The 13384-nt window shown below is 33.9% G+C and overlaps 1 protein-coding gene across 4 annotated transcripts in view; it reads left to right on the top strand.

Moving 5' to 3' along the window:
* Positions 1-735: 735 nt before the first annotated feature.
* Liprin-gamma (liprin protein kazrin) overlaps positions 736-13384 on the top strand; it is a 212433-nt gene continuing 199784 nt past the window's right edge. For 2 of the 4 annotated variants that reach the window (XM_089107906.1, XM_089107920.1), the window contains exon 1: positions 1271-1386. The gene's annotated coding sequence lies outside the window, so the exon portion shown is untranslated. Of the gene's footprint in view, positions 828-1270; positions 1387-1450; positions 1506-13384 lie in introns of those variants that run through there. The other 2 variants (XM_089107912.1, XM_089107917.1) reach the window with 2 other exon arrangements.

Here is a 13384-nt window from a genome sequence, read left to right on the forward strand (position 1 = left end):
TAAGTTATGCCCAGGGTATATTTAAGGTTTTCATGGAAGGGATGGTTGTTTAACTTTAGAAGACAGTGTTTCTCCTTGAAAAAGATTATGTCAATACAAAACGAACAGAAATTAATCGAAAAAACTTTTTGTACAAAAAAAGTTTTTGAAAAAAAAAGTAAAGGACTCCATTAAACCAAAAATGAACAAAAATAGAATCGAATAATCTACCAAGCATACAATTACACAAATCAGTATCAATAAATCAATGAAACCCAAAACAAACAGAAATTAAAATAAGTTAAACTCAAAACGAGCAGAAATTAATATGAGTAGGGTTCTAAACCCTATGCTTTCTAAAAGCCAGAATATACACAATAAATAGAAAAGTAGTGCTGACAAACATAAATAATAAACAACACAGAAAATGAAACTCATAGTGCTGTAAGAAAATATTTACTATTATATTAATGGTGACCGGCGTTTACCCCCCCCCCCGCGGAAAATACCCTCCCGTAAAATTCCCCCCGGAAAATACCCCCCCCCCTTCTGAAAATATTAATATACAAACGACCTTTACTTTGGCAGCATAGCCTATTGTTGGGAGCCACAATTCGAGGTGATCAAACAACAGTCTTGGTTTTGGAAAGCCTAGGCTTTCCCAGAGAAAGAGAGAGATCTGCGCTTGGCATACCGACTATTGTAAAGATCTTCAGTGTCCTTTCTCGTTGCATGCATGTGGGTTTTAGTTCTTTTAAAAACTGTAGGAAACAGTGTCTGCATTTAATTTCGGATCTGTATGATTCATGAGGCTAAACTGATGCCTTCAAAAGGAATCAGTTTATTAGGCAAGTATTGTTATTGCTCGTTAAATGAAGGGCTCAGTGTTAAAGGGAGCCACAACAATGCAGACAAATAAAAGACAAGAATCCTACACATGCTCACGAATTCATTCCAGGAAAGGAGCAGATTCCTGTAAAACGAAATCCACTACAATAAGTGAATAATTTGAGAAGTCTTAGGCCGCCTCCCTAATAGAATCGCATTCTACAGAATATGACTACATTCATTTTGTATATTCAAAATTCAGAAAGCTTGGTTCACATCAGGTCTAAATTCCCGTATAATTGGATTATTGTTTTTGTTTTTTACTTGTTTCGTCAATGTATTTCTTATCGTACCTAGCGCTGAAACGAACACTAATACTAAGAAGGGGGTACCTGATTTATTTATATGATATGGTATATGACATGTCCGGGTAGAGGTTAGGAATCTGCGATACCTTTACAGTTTTCGGTCTGGTTTGGTCCGTTTAAATTCAAAGTTGGTTTTACGCTATGTGATTTCATTTAAACTGCTCTTTGGAATTTAACAACAGGCTTCTTTATGGCTGAGTGATTTAGATCGGTTAGTATCTACTCTAACGAGTAAAATTTTTCTAATAGTGTTTGCATAAGTTTCGTTTACTCAGCCGACGCAAGGAATAACAAAATACCATCCCTTACTTTTTGTTCTCGCAATATAAGGTAAATCACAATCATGTAGCATAATTACCAAGTGACTGAATCAGTCTTAAATTTGAAGTACCAACCTAGGGTAAAAGTATAGCATAGGACAGAAAAATAAAAATTAGGCAAATGTAGGCCTACGTTAGATTTTCCATTAAGTTCTCTTTCTAAAAAGCGAAAACTTTCAGATGGCTTACCTTCTACAAAAATGAGGGAAAAGAAATTAAATCACACACTACATCAATTGACAAAATCATAAAAGTGAAAAATATATTAATAAACTTAACAGAAAAACGTAAAACATACCTTTGGGGTTTGTTATGTTTTTAACCACTAATCTAAACGCATTTGTTTTGCAAAAAATATAGAATTAGGTGTCAGTTTAAAGTCCATTAGATTGGCTTTAAATTTGATTTGCACGTAAAATGATTTAGAAAGAGAGTAAAAAACAGATCGATTAATGTTTTCACCTTGCTCTTACGTCAATAATGTAATCGTGAACATACCATAATAATCACTGCCGTAGCGATTGCGTCCTATTCCAATTTTTCTAAGGGGATGGAATGTAGCTTCAGGTTATACACCAGTTTTTTTTTGTTTTTTTTTTGGGGGGGGGGTATTATTAGCTTTTCTGTTTATTTCTCATCAGGATTTGGTTCATAATACTAAGTAAAGTCAATTCAAAAATAAAATCAGCTTACTTGCTAGCTAAGGCTATATTTGACCTCATTAGGAAGAGGGTGGCTCGGACGTAATTGCGGCGTCAACCGTTATTATGTTTGGACAGAGCATTGAATTGGAGAATCCAATGGTATACATTTTGGTACTTGTATGATATATCCCCTACCGCTCAAGTTGTTGATGCATTGACGCACTGTAAATCGGCTTCTTTCGCTAGTTTCTTTCACCTTAGCATGAGGAAAGACAAAGAAAAGTGACAGCATAGATGGGGAATATATAGTTTGGGCTATATATTTGCGCATTAGGGGGGGGGGGTATAGTATTTCGACAGTGTTAAGTCAGAAAATATTCTTACTTCATAATATGCAGAAAAACTGTAGCTAACACATTTTGCATGCAAACCTGCTGAACTTTACCCCCCCCCCCCCAATGTGCAAATATAATACCCAAATTTGTTTCTAAAGTGTTATATTTTTATCATACGTAGGTATATTTTACTATGACTAACCTAACTTCTCTTCTTAAGCGGTAGGGGGTATAGGTACTTTCCCATCATATTGGTCTTTACAAGGAAACCAGTCACGAAAAACCCGTTTTTGACGGGTTAATTCAAGACACCGCTATACAGGATATACCGCTTTCTTCGCGATTTTATGTTTTATACAGTAATGCAAAGCTTAGCATGGTTTTCAATGCGTTTACGATATTTAAACTGTTTGTTTTTGAGGGTTTGTGGGGAGAAAAAGGTACCTAGGTTAGGTAAGGTTACGTATTTAATATATGCTATGCTTTACAACCCCACCACCCCCACCCCCTAATGTGCAAATATATAGCCCAAATTTGTTTATAAACTATTATATATTCATCCTATTTTATTTCATTAGCATTAACCAAACTTGAATTTTTAGAAAGGCCCATATAATGGGAAAGTACCGGGGTATATCATACGAGTACCCACATTTTTTTGTCTTATCTAATTCCTACCCAATATTATACCGTTAACCCTCCCCCTAGTTCCCTGTTACTCTTTGACTTGTGTTGTCATATGCTCTCTTAACTTAAGTATCGTGCGCATATCAGTGAACCAGAGCTCCTTGATAAGACATTTAAAATTAAGTGTGATTTTCTAAAGATACGGAACATAATTAATTGCCATAGTGTTCAAGTTCACTGTTTCATTTAATGAAAGCACCTGCTTTATATATACAACTGTAGTCACGTCCACACGAGTTGATGACCTAGCTTTGAGTGCTTAAGTATGGTTCGCAGGTGCATACCTAGAGACTTATTTTGGCCACAGGGCAAAACGCTTGGGAAATTTAGGATAGCGATTTTTCAGTTTTCACTATCTCAGAGAGCAGATCGGCTAGGTTAATAAAATTTTCAGGAATGGATCTATGGCCCAAAATAGAGCTAAAAAATTAGTTTGAAAATCCTGCTTCCACCTGTTCCCCCTCCAAACCACTGACTGTTCACCAATCTCAGAAAAGTCTTTTTCTAGTAGGATAAAACCTTGAGAAAGTGATCTACTGTCCAACAATGGGTCTGTAAAGGTGCTTGTTTTGTTTAAAACGGGACTATCACCCGGAACTCACAAACGGGAGTCTGCTGATATTTAATTAAAATCAAGTAGTTGCGGGCATCAAGCCATGGCTACTCATAGGCAGCGCAATAACGCTGCCTAAGTAAAGAACGATGTTGGCACAATGTATTATTTTTTTCTGGTTTTGGCCAGGGCACATCATATCGAAGGAGTTGTCGTAGAAACGAAAAGGGCTCATTCAAGTAGAAATTGGAATGGCTAGTACCCTTTTTAATAGCCGAAAGTGATTGGAAGGCAACTAACACCCCTTTACACGCCCACCATTTCCCCAAAAACATCCAATAGAAATTTTGAGATAGCCATTTTGTTCAGCGTAGTTGATTTCCAGATAGAAACTATGTTTTTGAGGAGGACATTCCCCCCACAGCCCTCAGGGCAAGGGTTTTAAGTTCTGTCCTGGAGGCATATAAGGTTTTTACAGAAAGCTTTGTCGTAGAAACTTCAAAAAGGCCTCATCCGATTGGAAATTCAAAGGGCTAGTGTCCTTTTTAATTGTCGAAAGTGATTGGAGGGCAACTAACCCCCCTCTCCCACCCACCATTTCGCCAAACACATCCAATCAAAACTTTAAGATAGCCATATTGTTCAACGTAGTTGAAAATTCTGGAAATTAGGTCTTTGAAGATGACAACCCCCCCCCCCACAGCCCTCAGGGGCAGGGTTGTAAGTTATGCCATGGGGGCATGTAAGTTTTTATAGAAAGCGTTGTCATAGTAACTTCAAAAAGGGCTCATTCGATTGAAAATTGAAATGGCTAGTGCCCTTTTTAATAGTCGAAAGGGAATGGAAGGCAACTAACATCCTTCCACGCCCATCATTTCCCCAAACACATCCAATCAAAATTTTGAGATAGCAATTTTGTTCAACGCAGTTGAAAGTTCTGGAAGTTATATCTTTGAGCAAAGCACTCCCCACACAGGCTTCAGGGCAAGGGCTATACGTTATGCCCTGGGGGCTTATAAGGTTTTTATTGAAAGCTTTGTCGTAGAAACCAGAAAAAGGGCTCATTCGATTGGCAATTAAAACGGTCACTATCTTTTTTTATAGTAAAAAGGGATTTAAGGGCAACTAACCATATCTCACGCCCACCGTTTCCCCAAACACATCCAATCAAAATTTTGAGATACCTATTTTGTTCAACTTAGTTGAGTATTCTGAAAATTAGGTCTTTGAGGATGATAACCCCCTTAGCCTCAGGGCAAGGGTTGTAAGTTATGCCCTGCGGGCATATATAATCCCCCTCTCACGCCAACTTTTTCCCCAAGCACATACAATCAAGATTTTAGATAGCTATTTTGTTCAACGTAGTTAAAAGTTTTGGAAATTAGGCCTTTGAGGATAGTAAACCCCTCTGAGCCATCAGGGCAAGGGATGTAAGTTGTGCCCTGGGGCATATAAGGTTCTTAAAGAAAGTGTTGTAGAAACTTCAAAAAGGGCTCATTCGATTGGAAATTGAAAGGGCTAGTGTCCTTTTTAATAGTCGAAAGTCATTGAAGGGCAAATAACCCCTCTCTCGCGTCCATTATTCCTCAAACACATCCAATCCAAATTTTAAGATATCCATTTTGTTCAACGTAGTTGAAAGTTCTGGGAATTAGGTCTTTGAGGATTATAACCCAACCACCCACAGCCTTCGTTCAAGGATTGTCAGTTATGCCCCGGGGGCATATAAGGTTTTCATAGAAAGCGATGTTGTAGAAACTTGAAAAAGGGCTCATTCGATTGGAAATTCAAAGGGCTAGTGCCCTTTTTAATAGTCGAAAGTGATTGAAGGGCAACTAACCATATCTCACGCCCACCTTTTCCCCAAACACATCCAATCTAACTTTTGAGATAACTATTTTGTTCACCGTAGTTGAGTATTCTGAAAATTAGGTCTATGAGGATGATAACCCCCTTAGCCTCAGGGTAAGGTTGTAAGTTATGCCCTGCGGGCATATATGGTTTTTATAGAAAGTTTTTTCCTAGAAATTTCAAAAAGGGCTCATTTGAATGGAAATTGAAAGGGCAAATGCCCTTTTTAATAGTCGAAAGTAAATGGAGAGCAACTAACCCCCCTCTCACGCCCACCATTTTCCCAAACACATTCAATCAAAGTTTAGAGATAACCATTTTGTTCAACGTAGCTGAGAGTTTTGAAAATTATGTATTTGACGATGACAAACCCCCAGAGCCCCCAGGGCAAAGGTTGTAAGTTGTGACCTGGGGACATATAAGGTTTTTGTTGATTGCGTTGTCGTAGAAACTTCAAAAGGGGATTGTTCAATGGGAAAATTTAAAAACCCCAGCCCTTTTTATGGGAAATGGGAATTTAACCCCCTTAGCCTCAGGGCAAGGGTTGTAAGTTATGCCCTGCGGGCATATAAGGTTTTTATAGAAAGTTTTATCGTAGAAATTTCAAAAGGGCTCATTTGATTGGAAATTGAAATGCCTAGTGCCCTTTTTAATAGTCGAAAGTGATAGGAGGGTAAATAACCCCAGTAGAGATGCCTTATTGACTCCGAACGGGGCACCATATTTGGGCATAGAGTCCCTAGGGAGAACACGTGTTTAATGGGGTCAATGACCTAAATTTCCAAAGGTCATTAATCAAATTGTTTCCGGGGAAGTTAATTAATGTCTGACAGATGACGTCAAGTTAATTAATGTCTTTGGAGTTCGACCAGAATTGTTTGCATGGCAAAGTTTAGATCACACGTGACAGGTGATGTCAAGATTGATTGATTATGCACGAAAGGGGAATTAATTTGTTGTTTCCAAAGAGAATTATTGATTCAAAAAAGGGGAATTAATTTGTTGTTTCTAAGGGGAAGGTGGGGAAGAGATATATTGATTGCGTAATCGAAGGGAGAGACTTCCCGAGAAATTGATTACATAATCGGTAGAACCCTATCAGGAGCTCGTGACGGGAATCCATTTATGTGAATAGAATGACGTAATCAACTAGTACTAATGTATTTCTGAGAAAATGAATACATAATCGGTAGAACCCTATCAGGAGCTCGTGACGGGACTCCCTTTATGTGCATATAATGACGTAATCAACTAGTACAAATGTATTTCAGAGAAATTGATTACATAATCGGTATAACCCTATCTGTTGCTCGTTACGGGAATCAATTTTTGTGCATATAATGAGTAAAAAACACTGTAAAATTGATTTCTTAGTAAATTATTGAATTATCGGTAGAACACTATCAGGAGCTCCGGACGAGACACCATTTATGTGCATATAATGACGTAATCAACTAGGACAAATGGATTTCTGAGAAATTGATTACATAATCGGTAGAACCCTATCAGAAGGTCCTGACGGGAACAAGTTACTTTCTTAATGTCCCTCCTAAACCCATTTTTCAACTTGAAGTACTTATCTTTTCATTCACAACTATACTTTAAAGCTTTTTGGTTACCTCAACACCAAGAAATACTTTTCAAAGACCATTTCAGAACAAGTTACTTTCTTAATGTCCCTCCTAAACCCATTTTTCAAAATGAAGTACTTATCTTTTTAATTCACAACTATCACAAATTATACAGTACAGCTTTTAGGTTGACTCAACAAAAAGAAATACTTTTCAAAAAACATTTCAGAACGAGCTAATTTCTGAATGTCACTCGTAAACCCATTTTTCAACTGGAAGTACTTTTCTTTTTCAACCACAACTATACTTACCGATATTTGGATGCCTCTACACCAATACATACTTTTCAATGACCATTTCAGAGCACGATACTTTCTTGTTTTCCCTCATAACCATATTTTTCAACTTGAAGTACTTATCTATTTCACCCACAACTATACTTTACAGCTTTTTGGATACCTCAACACCAAGAAATACTTTTCAAAGACCATATCAGAGCAAGTTACTTTCTTGATGTCCCTACTAAAGCAATTTTCAAATTTGTAGTAATTATCTTTTTAACCCACACCTAGAATTTTCAGCTTTTTGGATAACTCAAAACCTAGAAATACTTTTCAAAGACCATTCCAGAGCAAGTTGCTTTCTTAATATCCATTCTAAACCCATTTTCCAACTTGAAGCACTTATCTTTTTCACCAAAAACTATACTTTACAGCTTTTTGGTTACCTCAACACAATGAAATACTTTTCAAAGACCATTTCAGAGCAAGTTACTTTATTAATATCCATCCTAAACCAATTTTACAAGTTGAAGTAATTATCTTTTAATTCAAAACTATACTTTACATCTTTTTTGTTACCTCAACAACAAGATATACTATTCAAAGACCATGTCAGAGCAAGTTACTTTATGAATGTCCCTAATACACCCATTTTACCACTTGCACTAATTAGCTTTTTCATTCGAACCTATAATGTACATATTTTTGGTTACATCAACACGAAGAATTAATTTTCAAAGACCATTTCAAACCAAGTTGCTTTCTTAATGTCCCTTCTAAACCCGTTTTCTTACATGCAGTTCTTAACTTATTACTTCCCAACTATACGTTACATCTTTTTGGTTACCTCAACACACAGACATACCTTTCAATGACAATTTCGGAGCTAGTTACTTTCTTAATGTCCCTCCTAAACCCATTTTCCAACTTGAAGTCCTTATCTTTTTTAAACACAACTATACTTTACAGCTTTTTGGTTACCTCAACACCAAGAAATACTTTTCAAAGACCATTTCAGAACCAGGTCTTTTCATAATGTCCTTCCTAAACCCATTTTACAAGTTGAAGTTCCCATCCTTTTCATCCACAACTTTACTTTACAGGTTTCTGAATGCCCAACACCACGAAATACTTTTCAAAATACATTTCAGATCATGTTTCTTTCTTATTGTCCCTCCTATACCCATTTTTCAACTTTAAGTACTTATCATTTTCACACACAACTATACTTTACAGCTGTATGCTTACCACAACACCAAGAAATACTTTTCAAATACAATTTCAGAGCAAGTTACTTTGTTAATGTCCCTCCTAAACCCATTTTCGAACTTAAAGTACTTATCTTTTTCACCCACAACTATACTTTACTGCTTTTTGCATTCGACAACACCAAGTAATACTTTTCAAACACCATTTCAGAGCAAGTTACTTTCTTATTGTCCCTCCTAAACCCATTTTCCAACTTGAAGTACATATGTTTTTCACCCACAACTATACTTTACAGCTTTTCGGATACCTCAACACCAAGAAATACTTTTCAATGACCATTTCAGAGCAAGTTACTTTCTTAATTTCCCTTCTAAACCCATTTTTCAACTTGAAGTACTTATCTTTTTCACCCAAATCTATACTTTACAGCTTTTTGGATACATCATCACCAAGAAATACTTTTCAAAGACAATTACAGAGCAAGTTACTTACTTAATCTCCCTCCTCCCCCCATTATACAACTTGAAGTACTTATCATTTTCACCCAAAACAGTAATATACTGCCTTTTTGTTTACCTCAACACCAAGAAATACTTTTCAAAGAACATTTCATAGAAAGTTACTTTATTAATCTCACTCCTTAAAACTTTTTTAAACTTTAATTAATTATCTTTTACACCCAAACCTATAATATAAAGCTATTTTGATACATCAACACCAAGAAATACTTTTCAAATTCAATTTCATATCAATTTACATTATTAATGTCCTCCGAAAACCTTTTTACAACTTGAAGTAATTATCTTTTTAATCACACAAATATAGTTTACAGATTTTTGGTTACCTCAACACCAAGACATACTTTTCAAATACCATTACAGAGCAACTTACTTTCTTTATGTCCCTCCTAAACCCATTATACAACATGAAGTGCTTATCAATTTCACCCACAACTTTACCATACTGCATTTTTGGTTACATCAAAACCAAGAAATAATTTTCAAAGACCATTACAGAGCAAGTTAATTTCTTAATATCACGACTAAACCCTTTTTTCATCTTGAAGTACTTATCTTTTTCAACCAAAACTATACTATACAGCTTTTTGTATACCTAAACAACAAGAAATACTTTTCAAAGTACATTTAGTAGTAAGTTACTTTCTTAATGTCCTACTAAAACCATTTTCCAACTTGAATTAATTATCTTTTTAATCACACACATATAATTGAAAGCTTTTTGGTTAAATCAACACCAAGAAATACTTTTCAAATATCATTTCAGAGCAAGTTAATATATTAATGTCCCTTCTAAACCCTTTTTCCAACTTGAAGTTCTTATCTTTTTAAACCACAACTATAGGGGACAGATTTTTGTATACAACAACACCAATAAATACATTTCAATGACCATTTCAGAGAAAGTTACTTTATTAATGTCACTCCTAAACCAATTGTCCAACTTGAAGTAATTATATTTTTCAACCACAACTATACATTATAGCTTTTTGTATACCTCAACATAAAGAAATACTTTTCAAAGAACATTTCAGAGCAATTTACTTTCTAAATGACCCTCTTAAACCCATTTTCCAACTACAAGTCCTTATCTTTTTCATCTACAACTATACTTTAAAGCTTTTTGGATATCTCAACACCAAGAAATACATTTCAATGACCAATTAAGAGAACGTTAGTTTATTAATTACCCTCCTAACCCAATTTTCAAACTGGAAGTAATTATATTTTTCACACAAAACTATACTTTACAGATTTTTGTATACCTCAAAACCAGGAAATACTTTTCCCAGAAGAAGAAAAGGCCAAAGACATAAAACATGTCTAGTTAGCTTCTAAATTTTTCCTTAGAATATAGGAAAAGTTATACCATGATTGTGATTATTTTCTATGAAGATAAAAAGTTTCACTTTAATTCTAAATATTCTTAAATTCAGTTCCATCATTTCTCAAAGAGATGAAAAAATTTAAAGTTCTATTCCAAATATTTCCCAGGAAGAAGAAAAGTTCAACTTCGATTCTGAATTTTCTCAATGAAAATGAAATAAGTTATTGATCAATTCTATTTTCTCAAAATATTATAAAATTTTCCACTTCAATTAAGATTTTTCTTAAAGAGATGAAAAAATTTAAAATATTATTCCAAATTTTTCTTAGAAGATAGAAAGGTTCAAGTTCTAATCTGAATTTTACCAAAGAACATAATTCAATTCTAATTTCTCCAGAGAAAATAAAAAGCTTCCACTTCAGTTTTAAGTTCACCAAGACATAAAAAATTTAAAGTTCAGTTCTAAATTCTTACATAGAAGATAGGAAAAGTTATACTATGATTATGATTATTTTCCATGAAGATAAAAAGTTTCACTTTAATTCTAAATTTTCTTAAATTCAGTTCCGACTTTTAACATAGCGATGAAAAGATTTAAAGTTCTGTTCCAAATTTTTCTTAGAAGATAGAAAAGTTCAAGTTTTCTTCTGAATTTTACCAAAGAACACAAGTAAATTATAATTTCACCAGAGAAAATAAAAAGCTTCCACTTCAGCGTTAAGTTCACCAAGACTTAAAAAATTTAAAGTTCAGTTCTAAATTTTTCCGTAGAAGATAGTAAAAGCTATACCATGATTGTGATTATTTTCTATGAAGATAAAAAGTTTCACTTTAATTCTAAATTTTCTTAAATTCAATTCCGGCTTTTCTCAAAGAAATGAAAAAATTTAAAGTTTTGTTCCAAACATTTTCCCGGAAGAAGAAATGTTCAACTTCGATTCTGAATTTTCTTAATGAAAACTATATAAGTTATTGATCAATTCTATTTTCATAAAATAATATAAAATTTTCCACTTCAATTCAGATGTTTCTCAAAGAGATGACAAAATTTAAAATATTGTTTCAAATTTTTCATAGAAGATAGAAAAAGTTATACTTTGATTGTGATTATTCTTCATGAAGATATGGAGCTCCACTTTAATTCTAAGTTTTCTCTATGAAGTGTAAAATTTACAAGTACTCTTCTGAATTTTCTTAGAGAGGAGAAAAAAAAGTTAGCTCAATTCTTAAATGAAAATGAAAAAGATTCCATTTCAGATCATAATTTCTCAAAGCCATAAAAATTTAAAGCTCAATTCTAAATTTTCCCATAGAAGATAGGAATGGCTATACTATGATTGTTATTATTTACCATGAAGATAAAAAGTTTCACTCTATTTCTAATTTTTCTTAATTTCAGTTCATTCATCTAAGCACCAAAAACAATAGGTTAGTTTAGTTATAAATAAATATTAATAAATAATAATAAAAATTTCTCCATGTTTAAGTTAGGCTAGTTTATTTTAACTTATCATTACCGCTACGGATAAGCTAACCTAACCTAACTTAATAAGTTTAAAATTAGTCATGTCTTTGATGGGAGGGGAGATTATGTTAGGTAAGGTTAAGTTAGGGTAGGATAGGTTAGCCTACGTACGCGCGCGTACGTAGGCTAACCTAACCTAACTTAACCTGACCTAACTAGGTTAAGTTAGGTCTGGTTAAGTTAGGTTAGGTTAGGTTAGCCTACGTATGCGCGCGTACGTAGGCTAACCTAACCTAACCTAACTTAACCTGACCTAACTTAATCTAACCTAACCTAATTTAATCTTTTTACCATGTCTAAGTTAGATTAGGTTAGCTTATCATGAGCGCTCATGATAAGTTAACCTAACCTAAGAAAATTCAGAATCGATGGTGAAATTAGAATTGAATTGTGTTCTTTGGTAAAATTCAGAAGAGAACTTGAACTTTTCTATCTTCTAAGAAAAAATTGGAACAGAACTTTAAATTTTTTCATCGCTATGTTAAAAGTTGGAACTGAATTTAAGAAAATTTAGAATTAAAGTGAAACTTTTTATCTTCATGTTAAATAATCATAATCATAGTATAACTTTTCCTATCTTCTATGTAAGAATTTAGAACTGAACTTTAAATTTTTTATGTCTTGGTGAACTTAAAACTGAAGTGGAAGCTTTTTATTTTCTCTGTAGAAATTAGAATTGAATTATGTTCTTTGGTAAAATTCAGATTAGAACTTAAACTTTTCTATCTTCTAAGAAAAATTTGGAACAATATTTTAAATTTTTTCATCTCTGAGAAAAATCTGAATCGAAGTGGAAAATTTTATAATATTTTGAGAAAATAGAATTGATCAATAACTTATGTCATTTTCGTTGAGAAAATTCAGAATCGAAGTTGAACTTTTCTTCTTCCAGGGAAATATTTGGAACAGAACTTTAAATTTTTTCATCTCTTTGAGAAAGGATGAAACTGAATTGAAGAAAATTTAGAATTAAAGTGAAACTTTTTATCTTCACAGAAAATAATCACAATCATGGTATAACTTTTCCTATCTTCTACGGAAAAATTTAGAAGTGAACTTTAAATTTTTTATGTCTTGGGCCTTTTCTTCTTCCGGGAAAAGTATTTCTTGGTATTGAGGTAAGCAAAAAGCTGTAAAGTATAGTTGTGGGTGAAAAAGATAAGTACTTCAAGTTGGAAAATGGGTTTAGGAGGGACATTAAGAAAGTAACTTGCTCTAAAATGGTCTTTGAAATGTATTTCTTGGTGTTGAGAAATCCAAAAAGCTGTAAAATATAGTTGTGGATGAAAAAGATAAGTACTTCAAGTTGGAAAATGGGTTTAGGAGGGTCATTAAGAAAGTAACTTGCTCTGAAATGGTCTTTGAAAAGTATTTCTTGGTGTTGAGGT

This window comes from Artemia sp. Qi Xiang Cuo, chromosome 1 (assembly GCF_049724085.1).
Source record: "Artemia sp. Qi Xiang Cuo chromosome 1, ASM4972408v1, whole genome shotgun sequence".
NCBI classification, from domain to species: Eukaryota; Metazoa; Arthropoda; class Branchiopoda; order Anostraca; family Artemiidae; genus Artemia; species Artemia sp. Qi Xiang Cuo.